This window comes from Ranitomeya imitator, chromosome 8, assembly GCF_032444005.1.
Source record: "Ranitomeya imitator isolate aRanImi1 chromosome 8, aRanImi1.pri, whole genome shotgun sequence".
In the NCBI taxonomy this organism is placed as follows: domain Eukaryota; kingdom Metazoa; phylum Chordata; class Amphibia; order Anura; family Dendrobatidae; genus Ranitomeya; species Ranitomeya imitator.
In genome coordinates, this window is record NC_091289.1 from 17,087,452 (window position 1) to 17,110,069 (window position 22,618).

At 44.8% G+C, this 22,618-nt stretch overlaps 1 long non-coding RNA gene across 1 annotated transcript; it reads left to right on the top strand.

Moving 5' to 3' along the window:
* Positions 1-24: 24 nt before the first annotated feature.
* Positions 25-21,386, top strand: LOC138647447 (uncharacterized). Its single transcript, XR_011314975.1, has 4 exons — positions 25-89; positions 3,103-3,156; positions 5,350-5,429; positions 21,008-21,386. It is a non-coding gene; the product is annotated as an uncharacterized lncRNA (long non-coding RNA).
* Positions 21,387-22,618: the final 1,232 nt, after the last annotated feature.

The following is a 22,618-nucleotide window of genomic DNA, read 5'->3' on the forward strand; positions in this document are numbered from 1 at the left end:
CGAGAGCTGTTTTCCCACAGTAGGAGGAGAGGCGGGGAGGAGAGCGCACGTATCCGCTGAGCGCTGTGTGTCTGTAGACGTGTGACTATGTGTGTATATGTAATGGGCCAAAATACGGCATGTGGATAGAATTATCTTTTTTTTTAGTTTACTCCATTAATTAAAGGGGTTGTTAGCTATGGGATAAACGATAACTTGTTGTTCATGATCAATTAGAATGGAGCGGTACCGCACACGTCTGACCAACGCTCCATTCAGTCACTGCTCAGCCTTTCTGGCAGCCACATATAGAATGAAGGGGGCCATAGCTTGTAACTGGGATCGGTACAGGTACCAGCAGACCCCCACCGATCCGTATCCGGTACATAGGTGATAACTTGTTTTCGCTGGACAACCCCTTTAAGTATCGGTGTCACCCGACAAGTGGTAGATTATCAGATTCTGGTTTATGGACATACGGAGCGGTAGGATCCCGCTATAGCCCCTTATTTTACCTCTGATTTAGTTTTCTTCTTAAAGGGATGGTTCCTGCAGCAAACCACCAGTGAAGGTTGCTGGTGCCACCTCTCTCCATTGATAATTATTCAAAATTCCTATAAGAATGAATGGAGAGATCGACGGAGGCGCCATCACGTGTCCACCTTCTTGTGGTCATACGCCGGCATCCAGCAGACATTTATGGCCACGCTTTAGGCCCCCTTTAATTTCATAGGGGATTTATGAAAATAAATATGAGGGTGAGTGATAAATACTTGGTCAGTGGGGATCGGACCGCTGCCAGTCTCCAGGATAGGAAATCCTATTCCTTCCATCCCCAGACTGTTGGTTGGAGGGGTGAGAACAGGCTGCCGATGGAGCTTGACCCCCCCAGTTGTGCGTGTCCCCCCACCCCAACCCTTAGATGATGGAATATGCCCCCCCCCCCCCCCCCCTCTGCTCCATTCAGAGTTCATAGTATTGACTAAAAAGGGCCAAGCTGGAGACCATCGGTGTCACAGTGGTCAGACCCCCATCGGTGTCACGGTGCTCAGACCCCCATCGGTGTCACAGTGCTCAGACCCCCATCGGTGTCACAGTGCTCAGACCCCCATCGGTGTCACAGTGCTCAGACCCCCATCGGTGTCACAGTGCTCAGACCCCCATCGGTGTCACAGTGGTCAGCCCCCCATCGGTGTCACAGTGTTCAGACCCCCATCGGTGTCACAGTGGTCAGACCCCCATCGGTGTCACGGTGGTCAGACCCCCATCGGTGTCACGGTGGTCAGATCTGCATCGGTGTCACGGTGGTCAGCCCCCCATCGGTGTCACAGTGCTCAGCCCCCCATCGGTATCACAGTGGTCAGACCCCCATCGGTGTCACAGTGCTCAGCCCCCCATCGGTGTCACAGTGCTCAGCCCCCCATCGGTGTTACAGTGCTCAGCCCCCCATCGGTGTCACAGTGGTCAGACCCCCATCGGTGTCACAGTGGTCAGACCCCCATCGGTGTCACAGTGGTCAGACCCCCATCGGTGTCACAGTGCTCAGCCCCCCATCGGTGTCACAGTGCTCAGACCCCCATCGGTGTCACAGTGGTCAGACCCCCATCGGTGTCACAGTGCTCAGACCCCCATCGGTGTCACAGTGCTCAGCCCCCCATCGGTATCACAGTTGTCAGCCCCCCATCGGTGTCACAGTGGTCAGACCCCCATCGGTGTCACAGTGGTCAGACCCCCATCGGTGTCACAGTGTTCAGACCCCCATCGGTGTCACACAGTGTTCAGACCCCCATCGGTGTCACAGTGGTCAGACCCCCATCGGTGTCACAGTGGTCAGACCCCCATCGGTGTCACACAGTGTTCAGACCCCCATCGGTGTCACAGTGTTCAGACCCCCATCGGTGTCACAGTGGTCAGACCCCCATCGGTGTCACGGTGGTCAGATCTGCATCGGTGTCACGGTGGTCAGACCCCCATCGGTGTCACGGTGGTCAGCCCCCCATCGGTGTCACGGTGCTCAGCCCCCCCATCGGTGTCACAGTGCTCAGCCCCCCATCGGTGTCACAGTGCTCAGCCCCCCATCGGTGTCACAGTGCTCAGACCCCCATCGGTGTCACAGTGCTCAGCCCCCCATCGGTGTCACAGTGCTCAGCCCCCCATCGGTGTCACAGTGGTCAGACCCCCATCGGTGTCACAGTGCTCAGCCCCCCATCGGTATCACAGTTGTCAGCCCCCCATCGGTGTCACAGTGGTCAGACCCCCATCGGTGTCACAGTGGTCAGACCCCCATCGGTGTCACAGTGGTCAGACCCCCATCGGTGTCACAGTGGTCAGACCCCCATCGGTGTCACACAGTGGTCAGACCCCCATCGGTGTCACGGTGGTCAGATCTGCATCGGTGTCACGGTGGTCAGACCCCCATCGGTGTCACGGTGGTCAGCCCCCCATCGGTGTCACAGTGCTCAGCCCCCCCATCGGTATCACAGTGGTCAGACCCCCATCGGTATCACAGTGGTCAGACCCCCATCGGTGTCACAGTGCTCAGCCCCCCATCGGTGTCACAGTGCTCAGACCCCCATCGGTGTCACAGTGCTCAGACCCCCATCGGTGTCACAGTGCTCAGCCCCCCATCGGTATCACAGTTGTCAGACACCCATCGGTATCACAGTTGTCAGACCCCCATCGGTGTGTCACAGTGGTCAGACCCCCATCGGTGTCACAGTGCTCAGACCCCCATCGGTGTCACAGTGGTCGGACCCCCATCGGTGTCACACAGTGGTCAGACCCCCGTTGGTGTCACAGTGGTCAGACCCCCATCGGTGTCACACAGTGGTCAGCCCCCCATCGGTGTCACAGTGGTCAGACCCCCATCAATTTAGTATTTTTCAACCATCAAGTGGATAAATGCTTCTGACTGTAAGACCCCCCATGTCACACAGAGGCTTCAGGGTCACAGTATATTCCCACTGGGACTCTGTGCCGCCTTATGGTCTTAATGCAAGTGTAGAGAACCTTCCGGAAGAAGCAATGTCCGCAGACATGGCAGCCTATTGGCTGCAATGAATTTACACACTGAGAATATTAGTTTTATGCAATATTCATCCTGGGCGGTCTTGTATATTGCAGACATTCAGAACCCGGACCCCCATATTGGACTTGGATCCGCTGATCTGTATTTATGTAAGTATCACCGACGCCGTTGTCTTCTTTGTTTGATGCAATTTATCTAAAACATTGAAAAAGTCTCGTTAATTGTACAGAAAAGGTAAATATCTTTAATAATAATAATAATTTTTATATAGTGCCAACATATTCCGCAGCGCTTTACAGTTTATACTTGTTCCGTGTTAGCCAGCAGATAGATTTGTCACCATCTTTTCAGTCGGCCATTACAAGGTATCAACCACTGAGGACTCTCAATTGTAAATATTTTAATTGTAAATATTTGTTAAACGTAACAACGTTGTTGCATTATTCAATGCTACATATTATATTGATAGCTCCACCATTATGAAGCCCAATTCTATTCCACAGCAGCAGCAAATACTGCAATCTCTACCCTGCACTAAAAAAAAAAAATACCATGAGGCTTGACAGTCATGGATCTTATCATAAACCCCCAGACTGGGATTGTAAACTGCAAGATCTCAGCCATCACCCCTCCTTTATTTCCTGGGAGGAGGAGGTGGAGGGGGACCTTAGAGGGATGGTCTCCTGTAACGCCTCCTCCTCCTCCACTGCTGTGTTTTTCTCACACTTCCTCACAGCTCCCCCTCCCCTGTTGGACGCAGGAGTGGGGGGCTCTGAAAGGGAACCTGCTGCAACATCTATATGATGAGGAGGAGGAGGACAAAATGGGGTTCTGCATGGGGTCAGTGACCACCTTCATCTATTGAGGATGGTGGCACTGTGCCCGGTCACCTTTATGGATTTTATTACAGGTTGCTTTGAAACCTGCAGCTTCCATCGACGACGTTGGGTGCCGGGGGGTCGGGAGGTTGTTCGGTTTTATTAGGGGGGTAACTGCATTATTGCGTCACGCGTGGTTGCCGCAGCTGTAACCTTGTGGCATGAGTGCGATTGCGACAATGTAGCGTTTTATAGAACCTCGCCTTACATCCTCATGAGGACGTGCTTGGCACCGAGCCTCCCCCTCCCCCCAGGGTGGTGATAGACGGACGGACAGACGGACCGATAGATGGCCAACGTTCCTCCTTTGTGCACTGGAATACCGCCGTCCCCCTTTATATCACTTTTGGATTTTGCTTTCCTTGCGCTCCTGCTTTCCACGTATCATTTTTTTAGATTCTTTTTTACGTATATTTCACCTATATACCGGGGTTTGGAAATCCGGTTTTTGGTGACACAAGAAGGTCTACGTGGCAGGAAGAGGCATGGCTTCCACCGGGTGAGGCACCGTTAACCCCCACCCTACCACCTCCCCGGTTTGACCTGCAGTGTCCAGATCTTTCCTTCCCATAGCTAGCACTGGGTCATCATCTAATGTCCTATTATTATTCCCCCCCTCCATATCTCCAATCTATTGCATATGTTCTGATCTCTAAACTATATTCTCCTTGCAAAAGTGACAATATGCAATAAGAAAAATATTTAGAATTGAGAGTCCTCAGTGGTTGATACCTTTTTAATGGCCAACTGAAAACATATATTTCTATCTACTGGCTAACACAGTACCAAGATATATATCTTTCCTGTATCAATATGCAATAAGATTATTTTATTTTGCAACTGTTGTAAATAAAATGTTTAATATTTTCACATTGTGTCACCTTTTATTTGTTCCCTTTAGCAAGACGTCATTGACTTATAGATCTGCACACAGTTATGTATTTTACTAGATGGTGGCTCGATTCTAACGCATCGGGTATTCTAGAATATGCATGTCCACGTAGTATAGTTATGTATTTTATGCTATATCTAAAAATCCTGCTGCATTTTGGAGACTTATTTTAGATATTGCCTGATTTATAGCAAATGATACATTACGTTCTGCTTACTATGTATCTAATAGTGCAGTATTTTTGTTTTTACTTCTTTTGGGTCATATTCCTCCATGATGAAATCTACACACTCCATGATCCTCCTAATATTCACTATTATCTATCTATCTATCTATCTATCTATCTATCTATCTATCTATCTATCTATCTATCTATCTATCTATCTATCTAGTTGTAGCAATAGGTTGTTACAGACCCCTTCCTTTATACATTACTATAAGGTTTCACCCTTTTTTTTCCGTGTATATATAGAGATTTTTACATTGCAAATGCCATAAGGTTTCAGTCTCCCTTTCACTCTGCAGAGTCCAGAGCAGATGTCACAGCTTTTTTTTTCTTTTTTTATTGCAAGGGGTTTCCTACTCTGCTTTGCAGGGACTCAGCAAGATAACAGCACCCTTTGTACCCTCCACCGATGGTCACACTGAAAAGGTATCATTTGTGAATGCATAGGAAAATGGATAGAGCTGGATAAATCTACTGCAGATTGAATTTTGTTTTTTTAATTAAACTAATTCATGCACCGCTGATATAAATATATTTTTTTTTGTTTGTTTAGTATTGCTAGTTATATAGTGCCATCATATTCCATGTCAATGTATATAATCGGTCCCTGTCTGCAGTGGTACTTACAATGTAATTTCCTTATAACACATACAAGCCCAAAGAATGATTTCATAGGAAACCATATATATATCCCGATCAGTCCTGGGAGTATATGTTGATCTATTGATCCTTTGCACTTTGTATTTAGAATCATGCACACAGCAATGACTTGTGCGTGGAGACTATATGGTGGCATGCAAAGTGCCACTATACCATATTGCAATTTAGTGCCTCTAGATGAAAATACCAGTAAAATGTGGTAAAACATGACTCTGAATCCATGAGAAAAACCACGTCAGAGGTTCAGCATGGACTCGCAGCATCCTATAGACTCTGAACATCAAGGATGTGTGCATTAGACTAATATATATGGTTTAGTTGCTTTACACTTTTTTTTTTCTTGTTTTATACACGCATCCTGATTTAATGGATTCCTAGACTCACAGGCCCATGCATGCTTCCATGTCATGTGTAATATTACATATGCACTGTGTGAACCCGGATTTAGGGCTTATGTTCTGGAAGGATCGAATTGGCTATGATATATGGGCGATGGCCTAACTTGAAGCTTGTGGGCTCCAATGCAAAATCTCCAAAGGGGGGCCCACAGGTCTTTAATAGTAACAGTCTTTTCCTTTGGGGCCCCTCTAGTTTCCGGGTGCAATTGCTAAGCCTGCACTTATTACGCCCCTGTATATAGGATCATATAATCTAACTAGATGGTGACCCGATTCTAATGCATCGGGTATTCTAGAATATGTATGTATATAGCAGCCACATAGTATATAGCAGAGGCCACGTAGTATATAGTAAATACTACGTGGCCTGTGCTATATACTATGTGGCTGCTATATACATACATACATATTGTAGAGTACCCGATGCGTTAATACAGGCCACGCAGTATATAACAGTGGCCACGCAGTATATAACAGTGGCCACGCAGTATATAACACAGCCCAAACAGTATATAACACAGCCCACATACTATATAACACAACCCACGCAGTATATAGCAGCCATGCAGTATAAAACACAGGCGACGTAGTATATAACACAGGCCACGCAGTATATAACATAGGGCACGTAGTATATAGCACAGCCCACGCAGTATATAACACAGCCCACGTACTATATAACCTAGGCGACGCAGTATATAACACAGGCGACGCAGTATATAACACAGGGCACGTAACATATAACACAGGGCACGTAGTATATAGCACAGCCCACGCAGTATATCACACAGGCCACGCAGTATATAACACCGGGCACGTAGTATATAGCACAGCCCACGCAGTATATCACACAGCCTACGCAGTATATAACACAGGGCACGTAGTATATCGCAGCCACGCGGTATCTAACACAGCCCACGTAGTATTTAGCAGTGTGGGCACCATATCCCTGTTAAAAAAAAAATAATAATTAAAATAAAAAATAGTTATATACTCACCTTGTGGGATCCAGCGAAACTCTGGCGATGCGCGCGGCTGCCACCATCTTCCGTTCCCAGAGATGCATTGCGAAATTACCCAGATGACGTAGCGGTCTCGCGAGACCGCTAAGTCTTCTGGGTAATTTCACAATGCATCTCTGGGAACGGAAGATGGCGGCAGGCGCGAGCGCATTGTCGGACGACGGAAGGTGAGAATAGCAGGTTTTTTGTTTTTTTATTATTTTTAACATTACATCTTTTTAATATTGATGCTGCATAGACAGCATCAATAGTAAAAAAGTTGGGGACACACAGGGTTAATAGCAGCGTTAACGGAGTGCGGTACCTGCTGGCATTAACCCTGTGTGAGCGGTGAGCGGAGGGGATTACGGAGCGGGCGCCGGGCAGTGACTGCAGGGGAGCGGGGAGTATGGAGCAGGTGCCGGGCACTGACTGCAGGGGAGTAGGGGAGGGACTAATCAGACTGTACCCGTCGTTGATTGGTCACGGCAGCCATGACAGGCAGCTGGCGAGACCAATCAGCGACGCGGAATTTCCATTACGGAAGTTGCCGACAGAAAGACGGAAGTACCCCTTAAACAATAATATATATAGATCAGTGGCTCAGTGGTTAGCACTGTTGCTTTGCAGCGTTGGGGTCCTGGGTTCAAATCCCACCAAGGACAATATCTGCAAGGAGTTTTGTTTGCGTGGGTTTCCTATGGGTTTTCCATTTTCTAGATTGTGAGCCTCAATGGGGACAGTGATGAAAACGTCTGTAAAGCGCTGCGGAATATGATGGTGCTATATAGGTGGAAAAAATAAATAATAATGTGCTTGTAGCTTCACCAGTCCAGTTGCTGTTTTTGCTATGGTAGCGTATGATCACTGGTTGACGGGGGAGGGGCAGGATCATGGAGGGCTTCATTCTGGGAACATCTTGGCGAAATATCTCTGCATATAAATGCGGTGCTCAGGCCGATAATTAATCATCCGGACGTCAGTCTGACAGGGGACGACTTGCAGAGTATAAACCCGCCCGTATAATTGGGAATATAGATTTTAGATGAACTCAGAATCACATTTAGGTTGGATATAACGCAGAGGAGGCTGGTGTCAAACTACAACTCCAAGCATGCCTTGAAAGCCCCGGGCTACGAAGGCATGCTGGGAGTTGTAGTTCCACAACAAATCTTACCATCTCGTCTAAGATAAAAATGAATTAGTCCCCCCCCCCCCCCTCCGTGCCTTATTAGCGCAGACCCCCGCCCTCCTCACCATGGAGTACTGGTGACACCATGTAATTAACAGTCTGCTCCAGATCCTTTTTTTAGAATAACACCTCGCGAAAATAAGGCTGAACGCTGCACCGCCAATTAATTCACCGACGGTGGATGCAGTCGCAGAACACAATCTATACAGCGGATAGGATCGAGCAGCTGCAATGGGACGGGGAATGGCAGAGAGAGGGTTAAAAAGAAATCCCTGATCAGCAGATATATAAGAATCCCAGCAAAGCTTGTGGTTTATTGACCTGATTTCATGTACAGCTTTTAAAGGGCCAGCTATAAACGCCCGGCTCCTAACACCGCCATATGGGCATGGAAACGTTCTAAGAGGGTCAAAAACCGAAATATGTGAGATAAAATGGTCACGGGGAGGATGGTTGTTTTATGGACTTATTGTATTGAAGAAGACTAACATCAGATTTTTCTCATCCTGAAATGTCTGATACCAGAGAACAATAGAGGATGTTTTATTTGCATAAAATGTGTCAAATGCCAATAAGGCTACTTTCACACTGGCGTTTTTTTTTAATACGTCGCAATGCGTCGTTTAGGGGAAAAAACGCATCCTGCAAAGTTGTTTGCAGGATGCGTTTTTGCCCCATAGATTAACATTACCGACGCATTGCGACGTATTGACACACGTCGCAACCGTCTTGCGACGTTTGCGCCGTGTTGTGGCGGACCGCCAGGAGCAGAAAACGTTAAATGTAACGTTTTTTGCAGCCGACGGACCGCTTTTTCCGACCGCGCATGTGCGGCCGGAACTCCGCCCCCACCTCTCCGCACCTCACAATGGGGCAGCGAATGCGCCGGAGAAATGCATCCGCTGCACCCGTTGTGCGGCGCAGCAAACACTAGCGTCGGAATCTCGGCCCGACGCAATGCGACGGGCCGAATCCGACGCTAGTGCGAAAGTAGCCTAAACTGTTCTAGAGAAACCTGTATATAATGTAATCGAGTGATCGAACCGTCCTAATGAGGAATGAGGGTCTTCTAACTCCCACCTATCAGATCGGGCAGATGGATTTTTGCAGGCCCAATCCTTTTATTGCCACCAAAGGTGTCTAGCATGTATTTACTGCTCTCCCCCCATGCAGAACACGTGGGAATTCTGCCAATTCATGTGTCTGGAGAGGGCAGACGAATGGCCATATACTCTATATAGCCATCTCTCTCTCGAGGTTTTATGTGATTTCAATGGGGAGAGAGGAGTAAGCGATCGTCAGACATATCTGTCCATTCATCATCTCTCTTGAGGCCCCAGACACATCAGATGGTCGGCCGATCCTGCCAAAATCAATGCCCAATTCGTTTGACTTTCAGCTAATGTGTACGGGGGTCTTAAACATACTTCTATTCCTTTCCCCCCTCACTCACTACCTACTGTACATTTACAGATGTGAGTATTCTCTGTTATCAGCCATTTCTGTCTGTGGGATGCCTGACATTATAGCCAGGGAAAATCCCTGTTTTATCTCCCGTATCCCCGGCCACGAGGACCTCCAGATACATTTACAGACATGTGTGAGTTTTATTAGCAGCTGTTTTACAAGCTGCCAACTTTTAGGTTTAGCGCCCCTTTAAAAAGCTCTTACTGTACTTCAGACTACGACCGTAATATGTGATGACATCAGGGCTGACATTTAAGAATTGGCAGATATTAATTATTAGATCGTCTGAAGAAACCGCCGAGGATTCAAGTGGCCTCAGAAATTCTCATTTTAGATTTAGCAATGAAGATCCTCGGAATGATAATTACCGATCCCTCCGACGATCCTCCTAAGGTCGCTTTTATATGGGTCTGTAATCTTTGCATGTGTATTTTTCTGTACATGTATTTAGCTAATAAATACTGTTATAATAAGAAAAAAAAAAAGCTTAGGGTTCCCCTTATTTTTAATAACCAGTTGAGGGAAAGCAGACAGGTGAGAGCTGGTCTTAATAGCCTGGGGAGGGGGCAATAAACATGGAGCTTCTCCGCCTGTTAATATCAGCTCACAGCTGTATACTTAGCCTTTGCTGGCTATTAAAAAGGGGGCACAAAAAAAAACCTACATGGAGTCCCCCTATTTTTTAATAACCAGCAAAGGCTAAGCAGGCAGCTACATGCTGATATTAACAGCCTGGGAAGGGGCCATGGATATTGGTCCCTTCCCAGATAATAATAACACCAGCCCTCAGCCTCCCCAGAAATGGCGCATCCATTAGCCTTCCTGTTTGCCCTGGTGCAAGCCTCGATTAAAAATGGTATGTTGTTTTTTTTTTTTCTGGTGAAAAATTCGACATCTCAATGAGGCCATAGGTGTGTAAAGACTTTGGTCTTATGCTCACACCTGTAATATGGACCTGTAGGTCCCTATAGACGGCAATAGGCCCATTTTGTACTGATTTATCTACTATTATACTTAAAGCTATGTTCTCACAATAAGTTTGTCTGTAATATGTTAATATTAATACTGAGCAGAATTAATTTCAGCCTATTGGTTCGGCCCTCCTCAACAGTCACGGTCTCTCATGTGGCCCCTCGAGAAAATTAATTGCCCACCCCTGCAATACAGCGTCCGCGACCCTTTTCAGACCTATTGTATACAAGGTTGGACTGGGTGCACCCTGCGTCTGAGCATTTCACCAAATGTATAGACCTGATGTGCATTTTAACGATTTAAGTGTCCCAAATCATTAGACGAAGGCCAAAAAAGTGACTTTTTGGCCTCAATCCGGCCTCTATGCATACCGTTCGTAGCCGGGGAGGTCACTTGGGGGTGATAGTTTTGGATATTGAGAGTAGCAGTACTTGTGCGGGTTTCTGCCCGGCTGCAGATCCTGTATCCCATGATATATAAGTATGCTGATCACATAGACAGGAGAATATCACATCCCGGTGATGTCGCTGTTCTCCCCCTGATCCGATTGGTCGGATATCCTTTTATCCTTGAGAATTCCATTCTTCTCAGCGCCACGAGGCAGTGAAAGCTCAGCACATTTAAAGATCATTGATCTCTGTGTCACGCACATAACATATAGCGCAAGGCAGATTTACATACAAGGCTTAAAGTGACAGTCCAATAATTGCTTTGACCTTCAGGATCATAGGAAAGCTGGGTGCGGAAGTCAGTAATAATGATCTGATCGACATCGTGTTATCTAAATAGAACGAACACAAATAAGTCTCCAAGTGTCAGTGATGACATCACGGATCACCATGATGATGTCATATACACAGCCCATCATGTTGCTGGTGTCATATATATTGTCCTTGCAGCGGGGGCTTTATATATGGGGCTATATATGTGGGGCTATATATGTGGGGCTTTATATATGTGGGGCTTTATATATGCGGGGCTTTATATGTGGGGTTATATATGCGGGGCTTTATATGCAGGGTTATATATGCGGGGCTTTATATGTGGGGCTTTATATATGTGGGGCTTTATATATGCGGGGCTTTATATGTGGGGTTATATATGCGGGGCTTTATATGCAGGGTTATATATGCGGGGCTTTATATGTGGGGCTTTATATATGTGGGGCTTTATATATGGGGCTATATATGCAGGGTTATATATGTGGGGCTTTATATATGTGGGGCTTTATATATGGGGCTATATATGTGGGGCTATATATGCAGGGTTATATATGCGGGGCTTTATATATGCGGGGCTTTATATGTGGGGTTATATATGCGGGGCTTTATATATGCGGGGCTTTATATATGTGGGGCTATATATGAGGGGTTATATATGTGGGGCTTTATATATGCGGGGCTTTATATGTGGGGCTTTATATATGGGGCTATATATGCAGGGTTATATATGCGGGGCTTTATATATGCGGGGCTTTATATATGTGGGGCTATATATGAGGGGTTATATATGCGGGGCTTTATATATGCGGGGCTTTATATATGTGGGGCTATATATGAGGGGTTATATATGCGGGGCTTTATATATGCGGGGCTTTATATGTGGGGTTATATATGCGGGGCTTTATATGTGGGGTTATATATGCGGGGCTTTATATGTGGGGTTATATATGCGGGGCTTTATCTGTGGGGCTTTATATGTGGGGCTTTATATGTGGGGCTTTATATGTGGGGCTATATATGCGGGGCTATATATATGCGGGGCTATATATATGCGGGGCTATATATGAGGGATTATATATGTGGGGCTTTATATGTGGGGCTTTATATGCAGGGTTATATATGCGGGGCTTTATATGTGGGGCTTTATATGTGGGGCTTTATATGTGGGGCTATATATGCGGGGCTATATATGAGGGGTTATATATGCGGGGCTTTATATGTGGGGCTTTATATATGGGGCTATATATGCAGGGTTATATATGCGGGGCTTTATATGTGGGGTTATATATGTGGGGCTTTATATGTGGGGCTTTATATGTGGGGCTTTATATGTGGGGCTTTATATGCGGGGCTATATATGCGGGGCTATATATGCGGGGCTATATATGCGGGGCTATATATGTGGGGCTATATATGTGGGGCTTTATATGTGGGGCTATATATGTGGGGCTATATATGTGGGGCTATATATGTGGGGCTATATATATGGGGCTATAATTGTGGGGCTTTATATATGGGGCTATATATGTGGGGCTTTATATATGGGGCTTTATATGTGGGGCTATATATGTGGGGCTATATATGGGGGCTATAATTGTGGGGCTTTATATATGGGGCTTTATATGTGGGGCTATATATGGGGGCTATAATTGTGGGGCTTTATATATGGGCTATATATGTGGGACTATATATGTGGGACTATATATGTGGGGCTATATATGTGGGGCTATATATATGGGGCTATAATTGTGGGGCTTTATATATGGGGCTATATATGTGGGGCTTTATATGTGGGGCTATATATGTGGGGCTATATATGTGGGGCTATATATGTGGGGCTATATATGTGGGGCTATATATATGGGGCTATAATTGTGGGGCTTTATATATGGGGCTATATATGTGGGGCTTTATATATGGGGCTATATATGTGGGGCTATATATGTGGGGCTATATATATGGGGCTATAATTGTGGGGCTTTATATGTGGGGCTATATATGTGGGGCTTTATATGTGGGGCTATATATGTGGGGCTATATATGTGGGGCTATATATATGGGGCTATAATTGTGGGGCTTTATATATAGGGCTATATATGTGGGGCTATATATGTGGGGCTATATATATGGGGCTATAATTGTGGGGCTTTATATATGGGGCTTTATATGTGGGGCTATATATGGGGGCTATAATTGTGGGGCTTTATATATGGGGCTATATATGTGGGGCTTTATATATGGGGCTATATATGTGGGGCTATATATGTGGGACTATATATGTGGGGCTTTATATATGGGGCTATATATGTGGGGCTTTATATATGGGGCTATATATGTGGGGCTATATATGTGGGGCTATATATGGGGGCTATAATTGTGGGGCTTTATATATGGGCTATATATGTGGGACTATATATGTGGGACTATATATGTGGGGCTATATATGTGGGGCTATATATATGGGGCTATAATTGTGGGGCTTTATATATGGGGCTATATATGTGGGGCTATATATGTGGGGCTATATATATGGGGCTATAATTGTGGGGCTTTATATATGGGGCTATATATGTGGGGCTTTATACGTCCATTGTCTGTGAGAGGGGAGATAAGGAGCGGCAGATTCTGCTCTCATGAATCTTTGATCGCAGGCGCTGGGGTTACAGCTAGAAGCAGCCGCAGTCTGTGTCAGGCAAATACAGAAACCCTGTCTCCGCGCGGCCAACGGCTTCTCCGCGGTTTAATTATGCGACATTTCATATCGCAAAGTGTCACCTTAAATGGGAGTTTTCCATAGGAAATGAGAATATGATGACTGTAAGGACAAGTTCAGATGTAGCAGATTTCCAATGGTCGTTTCAAAATCCCCCATCTGCGCCGAAGATTGTGGCATTCTGCGGATTTTCAGCTTTGCTGCATGCTTGTGTTTGGAAAAGCTCTGGATCTGTAGGGCGGAATCTATCCACAGCGCAGGGCTCCACGTGTCACAGTATATGGTCCTTATATTTTGCCTCGGATTAGATTATTTTATTTTTTTTCAATTGGGTTTCATTTAAAAATGCCACACCATTTTTTTTTTTTACAGGCTCTTTGTTCCCCTGGACCATAAGTGTTTAAATCATCCGAGAGGAGCTTAGAAAAATACAAATAAGAGTTAAAAACGTCACCATTAAACTATGAAACGAGCTCACTAACAGATTCTTAGTTGACTCGTTCCGCAGCCAGCATAATACAGTGCGGCACAGTGAGGCTATAGGAGGCAAACGGAGCAACACTGTTAATGAGGTTTAACTACAAAAATGATTTTTAGCCCCAAATACATACAGTTAAGCAAGTAAACAAACTATTTTACGGGGCTGTGTACGTGTCCGTTTCTTTTCCCAGAAAAAAAAAATGGAAACATCCAATTTTTAGATCCCAGTATCAGCTAAAAAATTGTAAATGGGGCCATAAAAAATACTCAGATTTTCACAGAATGGAGAAACTTGTTTTTGTTCTCATTCCATGTCGGAAAAAACAGATGCCACCCTGATCAGAATAATTTGTTTTTCTGGGATGTCCCTAACATTAGAAATAGCGCCACCATGGGTTGTGTCTGGTATTGCAACAAAGCCTCATTGAAAAGTATGGAGCTGAGCTGCAATGCCAGACACAACCCATGGTCAGAGGTGGCGCTGTTCCTGAAATAAGTTTTTCTAATCTTGGCCAACCCTTATGGGACAGAAGCATTCATCCCCTGGTCACTCGTGTCTTCTATGCACAAGGCTTTGGTTATTTGGAGGCTGGATGGATCTGCGGCTGGGCACAATGCTTCGCCTTCGAGCGCTGCAGATGATGGCGACATATCATGGGCTTATTACTCATTTCCAGGCCGTGCCTGTAGATCGCCGTGAGCACATACCTGGGAACACTTCACCCCCAGACGATGATCCATTGTTGCAGCAAGAATGCATTAGTCACATCACTAATCAGTGCGGTTATTGGCTTTAGAGACACAGATGAAATAATTAAAAAAAAAAATGAAAGTAGCGCAGGATAAATGTGAAATAAATGGCATTTGCTTTATTTTACAATTATTTTTTATTTTTTTTATTTTTAAGCACACGAACGACGAGAATAAAAAAAAAAAAACCTGAATAAAATGACGCCTGTCTTGTAGGAATCCGATGTGTCAGCGCAGAGAAATCACATGCAACGTAGTCTGGAAGCGCCCTGTGGGTGTGTCTATAAGCTCGGGGGCGTGTCTATGATATTGACACACCCCCATTGTATCATCAGGCTAATTTGCATGTGGCTTCAAAGCTGGATTTCTCAGCGCCGACACATCGGATTCCTACGGGACAGGCGTCATTTTTCTCATCGTACTATGACCCATACAGCCGGACTGGACTAAGATCGTCTGGACGTATCCCTTTAATTTTCGTCTGATCGTATCTTCTATGCACCCTAAAAATAATCTTTCTTCACTGTAAAACTGGCTTATTATGCAGAAGTGTATATATATATATATATATATATATATATATATATATATATATATATATATATATATATATATAATTATTTTATTTTTTTCCTATTGGAATTTACTGGATTAAATGTAACCTGTCTCATTACCATCTCATTTGCATATGTTAATAAAGGTATATTCGAAGAAGGCCCCTTTTGCACAGATTATAGTGTAAAGTTCACTGGTTCTGTTCTAAATCAACCAAATCCTAAATTGCAATATAAAAAAAAATAATTATTATTATTATAATTAATAAATTACTGAGAAATTGCAAGAAAAAAAAACAAGAAAAAAAAAAAACAACATGTTGTCACGTGGTTTCTTGTGTTGCACACAAGCGCATGCGCACCACCGCTTGGTCTACTTGCCTCTATCGCTGCAGGAGCTCGGCTTCTATCACGCATGCGTTATCCGCTCAGAACATTCTGCGCATGCCCGGAGGAGAAAAAAAAAAAGTACTTCCGCTTTGTGACGAGTGGGTAACTTTGTAGCCGCCTCAGAGGTCGTGTGAGGGCTGAGCCGGGAAGAAGCTTCTAGAAATAGGCGGCCAAGCCCGGGCTGTGCTGCAGGACTTAGTCCCTACCTGCCCTGTAATCGGCAGCCTGAGAGTGCTGCTCATAAAATACCAGTTAACCCTTACTGCGCTGAGTGCAGGAGGGAAAGTGGGTTTTGAAAGAATACTTGTAAAAAAACAACTAATCAGTGGCTGTTATCTAATTATTAGGGGCCTCCACCGCTGCTGCCAGTGTCTGATAATGTTTGCCATGCTGAAGTCACATTAACAGCGCTGCAGCCAATCGTTGGCATTAGTGGCGCTGCACATAGGCGTTCGGTGGCTCTGCGGAGGGCTGCGTACGTCCACTGTTAAGTCCTGCATACTTCTGCGTGTGTCCTGCGTACTTATCTTTAACATTGGGTACCCAGGACATGCAGATTTGTCGTTTTGACGCCCCGGAAAGACATACGGACTAAAAAAAAAGTCCCATACAACTTGAGAAAAAAAGTTATTGGAAGGTGAGAAAGAATAACAGCAATGCTGAGTCTATTGGGCTTCTGTCGCCTGCAAAAACCCGGAGCCGCCCCAGGGGGGGAGAGACCCACATTCCTGAGAAAGGTGCAGGTCCCACATCTATCAGAGGGATATGCTGCAAATGTAGTGAGAATATCCCTTTAATGATCTCACGGCCGTCCTTTTCGGCTGTGGCTGTACCCCTATAGGCAGCATGTGGGTTATACTCTTCCCCTGCAGTGCTGTGGAATATGTTGGTGCTATTTAGATGTGTAGAAGAATGGCCCCTTTGTGTTTTATAAGTGCATTTTTGTGTCAATTTTCACATGAAGTGTTAACATTTTTCGAAAACATTGTAGGTCGCCTGGACACACCTGTCCGCTAAGTCCAGAGGGTGCTTTACTGGCGGAGCGACATTTACCATGGCTGGCAAACTGCAGTGACACGAAGAATACAGCAGTGACACACCCGTGATTTGCTCTTATGTCATGTTTTTATCAGGATCACACTGAAAAATCCTTTTTTTAATTTTTTTTTTTTAGAGAGGGCGCCATTCTTGTTTACTGCAATACCAGAGGCGGCCTGTAGATAAGGGTAGTGCTGTTTCTGGCTGAAAAATATATATATATATTTTATTTTACCCTTTGGGCAAAGCAACAATCTTCATCTTAGATAAGCAACATTGGAAGGTTATGGCGGATGCCGATCAGCACCTTTATTATGGAATTGACATGGACGCCTTGTCAAAACAAACGTGCACGTTACTAGCAGAGTCTATGGAAAGCTACCTGCTGACCCGAGCGTGATGGCTGCATAGAAATACATGGACTGTCACGCTCGGGTCCAGTCCATGTACTGCGTTTACAACTTGGTCCGTTTTATGCGGCCATCTGCGCCCTAAGCAATACTGTGCAAATTCCAGTTACCAGCCAGTCCTTATTAGGCTGTGTTCACACTTCGTTTTTTTTTTTTTTTTTTTTAGGTATTTGTCCTTAGGCTGTGTTCACACTTCGTTTTTTTTTTTGTTTTTTTTTAGGTATTTGTCCTTAGGCTGTGTTCACACTTAGGTTTTTTTTTTTTTTAAGTAATTTGTAAATCACGAGTTTTTAAAGCAGAAAAAGCTTCAGTAAATGCTCAATTTTAGGAAGAGATATATATATATATATATATATATATATATATATATATATATATATATATATATATATATATATATATATATACATTTTTTATTTTTTTTTCAGCCTTTTGACTGGACAGCACCAGTTTGGACTGGATTCTGTCAGGATCTGCTTCAAAGAAGTGACATGCACTTTTTTTTTCCCATCATTCATTTTTACAAATATTTTAAGGGAAAGAATATCATGATTAATAAAGTGGATTTGCCATAAAAATTAATAGGAAGAGTTTTGATTGGTGCTTCCAACTTTTTTTTGGCTGCTGTATTGATGTCTGACATTGGGCCTTATGTTAGTAAATCCGTCAGTCCTATAATGTCCCAGCTGAGCTCACACTGTACAGTCCCATAATCTGCTGTGTGAACTTTACACATTGTGACCAAACCTAAAGTTATTCATTGACTCTGAGTTTATCCTGCTGGTTTCGATGCCCTTTATACACGAGTCAGTGGCTCTCTATGGGTCCGAGTCCTGATCCGGCTCTGCCGCTCTTTGCCACATATCTTTATTTGGATAAAACTTTTCTTCTTACCGTACTTTAAATCCTTGAACTTTTCAACAAAAACATTCCTCTCCGGGGATTTGTGTCCCTCCGGTTGTTTGGGAGCTTTTCCTGATTGAACTCTAACCACAGAGAAAATGTTGACTAAGGGTGGCCGGCGACTGGTGGGTGATAATTGCTAGAACTCAGAGAAATAATAGATATTTGATATATATTGCTAGAAAATAAATCCTGGACAGTTGGAGCAGAGCTGTACATGCATACATGCAGCCTCTGTCTGTAATTAAAGGGCCAGTAGACCTATAGTCTTCAGCTTGTATCTGCATGTTCTCAGAACTGGAATTCATCCAGATTTCCGACACTCATCCCACTAAAAAAAATACTAGACTATAAGTCACGGATGCCCTTAACTGCACGATATCTGCTCCTCTGGGTAAGCAAAGGCATGGGTGCTCCTGTGTAATGGCACTTACACGCTTTGTGTGTCTTCCATGATGTGCATCCCTTTGATAATATCAACAGCCTCATTCATATAAGCCATGTTCCCACATTGCGTAAATGCTTCATTTTATTTCCACTGCATCTTTTTTTTCTGATGCGTTTAACAGTTCAAGCAAAGTGGATGTGATTTTATGAAAACTCTAGCCCACTGTGCTTGGGCATGAGTGGAAGTTTCCAATGTTGGTGCACTTATAGGCGTCTATAGGGAGGGTGAAGAAATGCATGTAAAAACCTCAAGTGCCTTTTATTTAAGTTCTGAACTAAAAATGTGTCTAAAAATATGCACTAAAACGGGTTAAAATAGGATAAAAAGGCAGCAAAAACATAATCACAACGGATTGCTGTAGTGAATTTTGATGCTGATATCTACATAAAAAATGCAGCTAGAAAAGTACCATATTCACATGTGGGAACATGGTGTCATCAATATCAGATTGGTGCAGGCCTGAGATAGTGGTCAGTGGGTTAAAGGGGCTGCATGCCCCATTCATGGCTAGTCAGGCACATGCTGCACATTTGGCAATGGCTGGACCTGGTTTTGCATCTTGGCCCCTTTCACTTTTCAGAAGAGGCCGCCAATCTCAAGATCCCTGAAAACCTCCTTTAGGGGCCTTCCGCACACGTCCATATGAAACACGTACGTGAAAAAACGGTGTCATCAGTGTTTTCCATCAGAATCATGTGTGTGTCCATTTTTACCATCTGAGGCCATAACATTTAGAAGACTGGCAACAGCTCCTTAGAGTGGAGTTACCCTTAGTCTGTGTGCCATTGGATGGTGACTTAGGCTACGTTCACATTTGCGTTCTGCCGGGCTGCGTCGGGCGCAGCCGCGGCGACGCATGCGTCATGCGCCCCAATATTTAACATGGGGGCGCATGGACATGCGTTGCGTTTTGTGACGCATGCGTCTTTTTTGACGCACGCGTCAGGGCGCAGAGGACGCAGCAACTTGCATTTTTTTGCGTCCAAAATCATGCCAAAAAAGGACGCATGCGTCGCAAAACAATGCGTTTTGCATGCATTTTGGTTTGCGTTGTGCGTTGCGTCGCCGACGCAGCACCGCACAACGCAAATGTGAACGTAGCCTTAATAAGGCACCAGATAATACTCAGAAAGCCAAACTTTTAGGGGAAGATACCATTATAACAGGGCATGATGTACCAGTCGTGACTTGTACTGATTAAGATTATTGTACTTGTTTTTATTATGTATACCCCTCCTCACATGTAAAGCGCTATGGAATAAATGGCAGAAATCTCGAGTAACGAGTATATTCGCTCATCACTAGTTCTGATAAGACCACATCCTAATATCTTAAGAAACTGTGCATCAGACTCAGTGTGGCCTTGATCATATGCTTCACTCCTCTATGGACTTTTTGCTCTATTTGTGAATAAGGTTTTGTGCGCTTGTTTAGAATTTTGGTGCAATGTTTCATCCCGGCCTTAAAGTGTCCCGATAGGAGAAATTGCCTCCATTTGGCGCAGATGATGATGCGCAGCTCTACCGAAAGGCTCTTGTGTAGTTTAGGCTTTACGAGGGAAATGCCAGCACTCCGGCACAAACTTATTTAGGAATGGGTGGCTGGTATGAGACCCCCTTTTACATGCAGCTGTGTGAGCCAAAGGTTCTGCAGAGTCATCCTTAAATAGAAAGGAATGCAGGCGCGCTGCAGTGTGTGTGTGCTGCAGTGTGCGTGTGCTGCTGTGGACGTGGCCAGGCCTTTCTACATTCATATAGACCTTTCATGTTGCTGTCATCAGTACAGCTGCAACATACATACATTACATCCATGTGAAAGCATTCCTGTCTGGTCGGGTGACATTCGCAGGAAATGCAGTGACGGAATAAGGGAATATTTTATTAGGTTTCCCTTTATGTCTCCGCAGGATACATTGTAGCAAAATGTTGGCGTTTTCATGCAGCGTTGATTGCATTTCTTATGCTGGCGTTTGTGCAATTCGCAGTAGGAGGACTGAAGATACAAGAGAAGTGTTCTGGAAGGAATGTACGAAGCTCTCGCCTGCGGTAGGTGCAGTTACCAGTGACCCTCCTTCTGTAATTCCACAATGACCTCATAGTCTTGTGACAGAAACACTGAAGATCAGGAAGACAGGAAATAAAAAAAACTCAGCAAATCTCTGCAGAAGGGGAGAGCGCCTTCCGGTGGTCAGCGTGTGTAGAACAGTGAGCAGACCTGTACAGGAATAAGAACCGACATGTATACATTCAACACAAAATAAATGCATTTTAGATATCAGTGGGTAAGTTGCACCAAGTATAATTCAGTCTCTAATCTTCCATTTCTCCTTTGCTGACCCCCTGATATGAAATTTGACTTTTCTTTTGTGGGAGTGTCTCTCCCTGCAATATAGGCAGGGTGTGCGCCTGTCTACATACATTAGGTCATATATTAGCAGAGCTTCTATCCTGCACTTATTTCCTCTCCTCCTCATCTATAGCCAGTTTTCTCTGCCTTCCCTGAGACTATAGGTACACTCTTCTTTCCACCTCACTTTAGAAATTGAAAACAATGAACAGATTGGTTAGATGTGTTGGGCAGCTATGTCTATTTTTCCTGACCTTCCCATAGGTGCCGGGAGTCATATAGATGACTTACCCAAAAGTTAGCACTCAGGCAACATGATGGCCCAGTAATTAGCACTGCTGCTGTCCAAAGCTGGTGCCCTGGGTTCAACTCTGAGGACAATGAGATTCCTCCTCTCAGGTGTACTTTAGAAATTGTAGTCAGTGATTGTAATGGTACCTGCTTTAGTTTTTTTCTGACCTTCCCATAAATGCTGAGTGTCCTATTGATGATCTGGCCAGAAATAAACTCTCAGGCAGCACGGTGGCTTAGTGGTTACGTCCATTGCCATCCTACACTTGGGTCCTTAGTTCAACTCTGAGATCAATGAGATCTCCCTTCGCAGTCAAATCTTAGAAAATGAAATCAGAGATCTCAAATGAAACCTGCTCTTCCTTTTCATGACCTGTCGGTGGGTACCGATTGGCATATTGAGGACCTAGCCATCAGGTAATGCTGTGGTGGCTCAGTGGTTAGCCTTACCTTTCAATGCTTGGGTCCTTAGTTCTACTCTGACTGAAGTCGGAGTAATTCCTCCTCATTGGTGTACTATCGAAATTGCAAACGGAACCATTCTAGTTTTTTCTGATCTTCCCATTGCTGCTGGCAGCAATATCAATGACTTTGCCAAATGGTATCTTCCGAGCAGCAAGGTGGCTCAGTGGAAAGCACTGGTGCTCTGCAGCATGGGAGTCCAGGGTTCAAATCCCACCATGGATGACATCTGCACGGAGTTTGTATGTTCTCCCTGTGCTTGCATACAGATAGGGGGCCAGTGATGGAAGTGCTGTGCTAAATGGTGGTGTTACCTGTATCAAGGACGTAAACAGCTGCTATCGTGTTTCTGAGGGTTGGATGAATATTTGGATTTAGGGAAATGAGAGGGACAAAAAGCCTGAAACCTTTTTCTAAG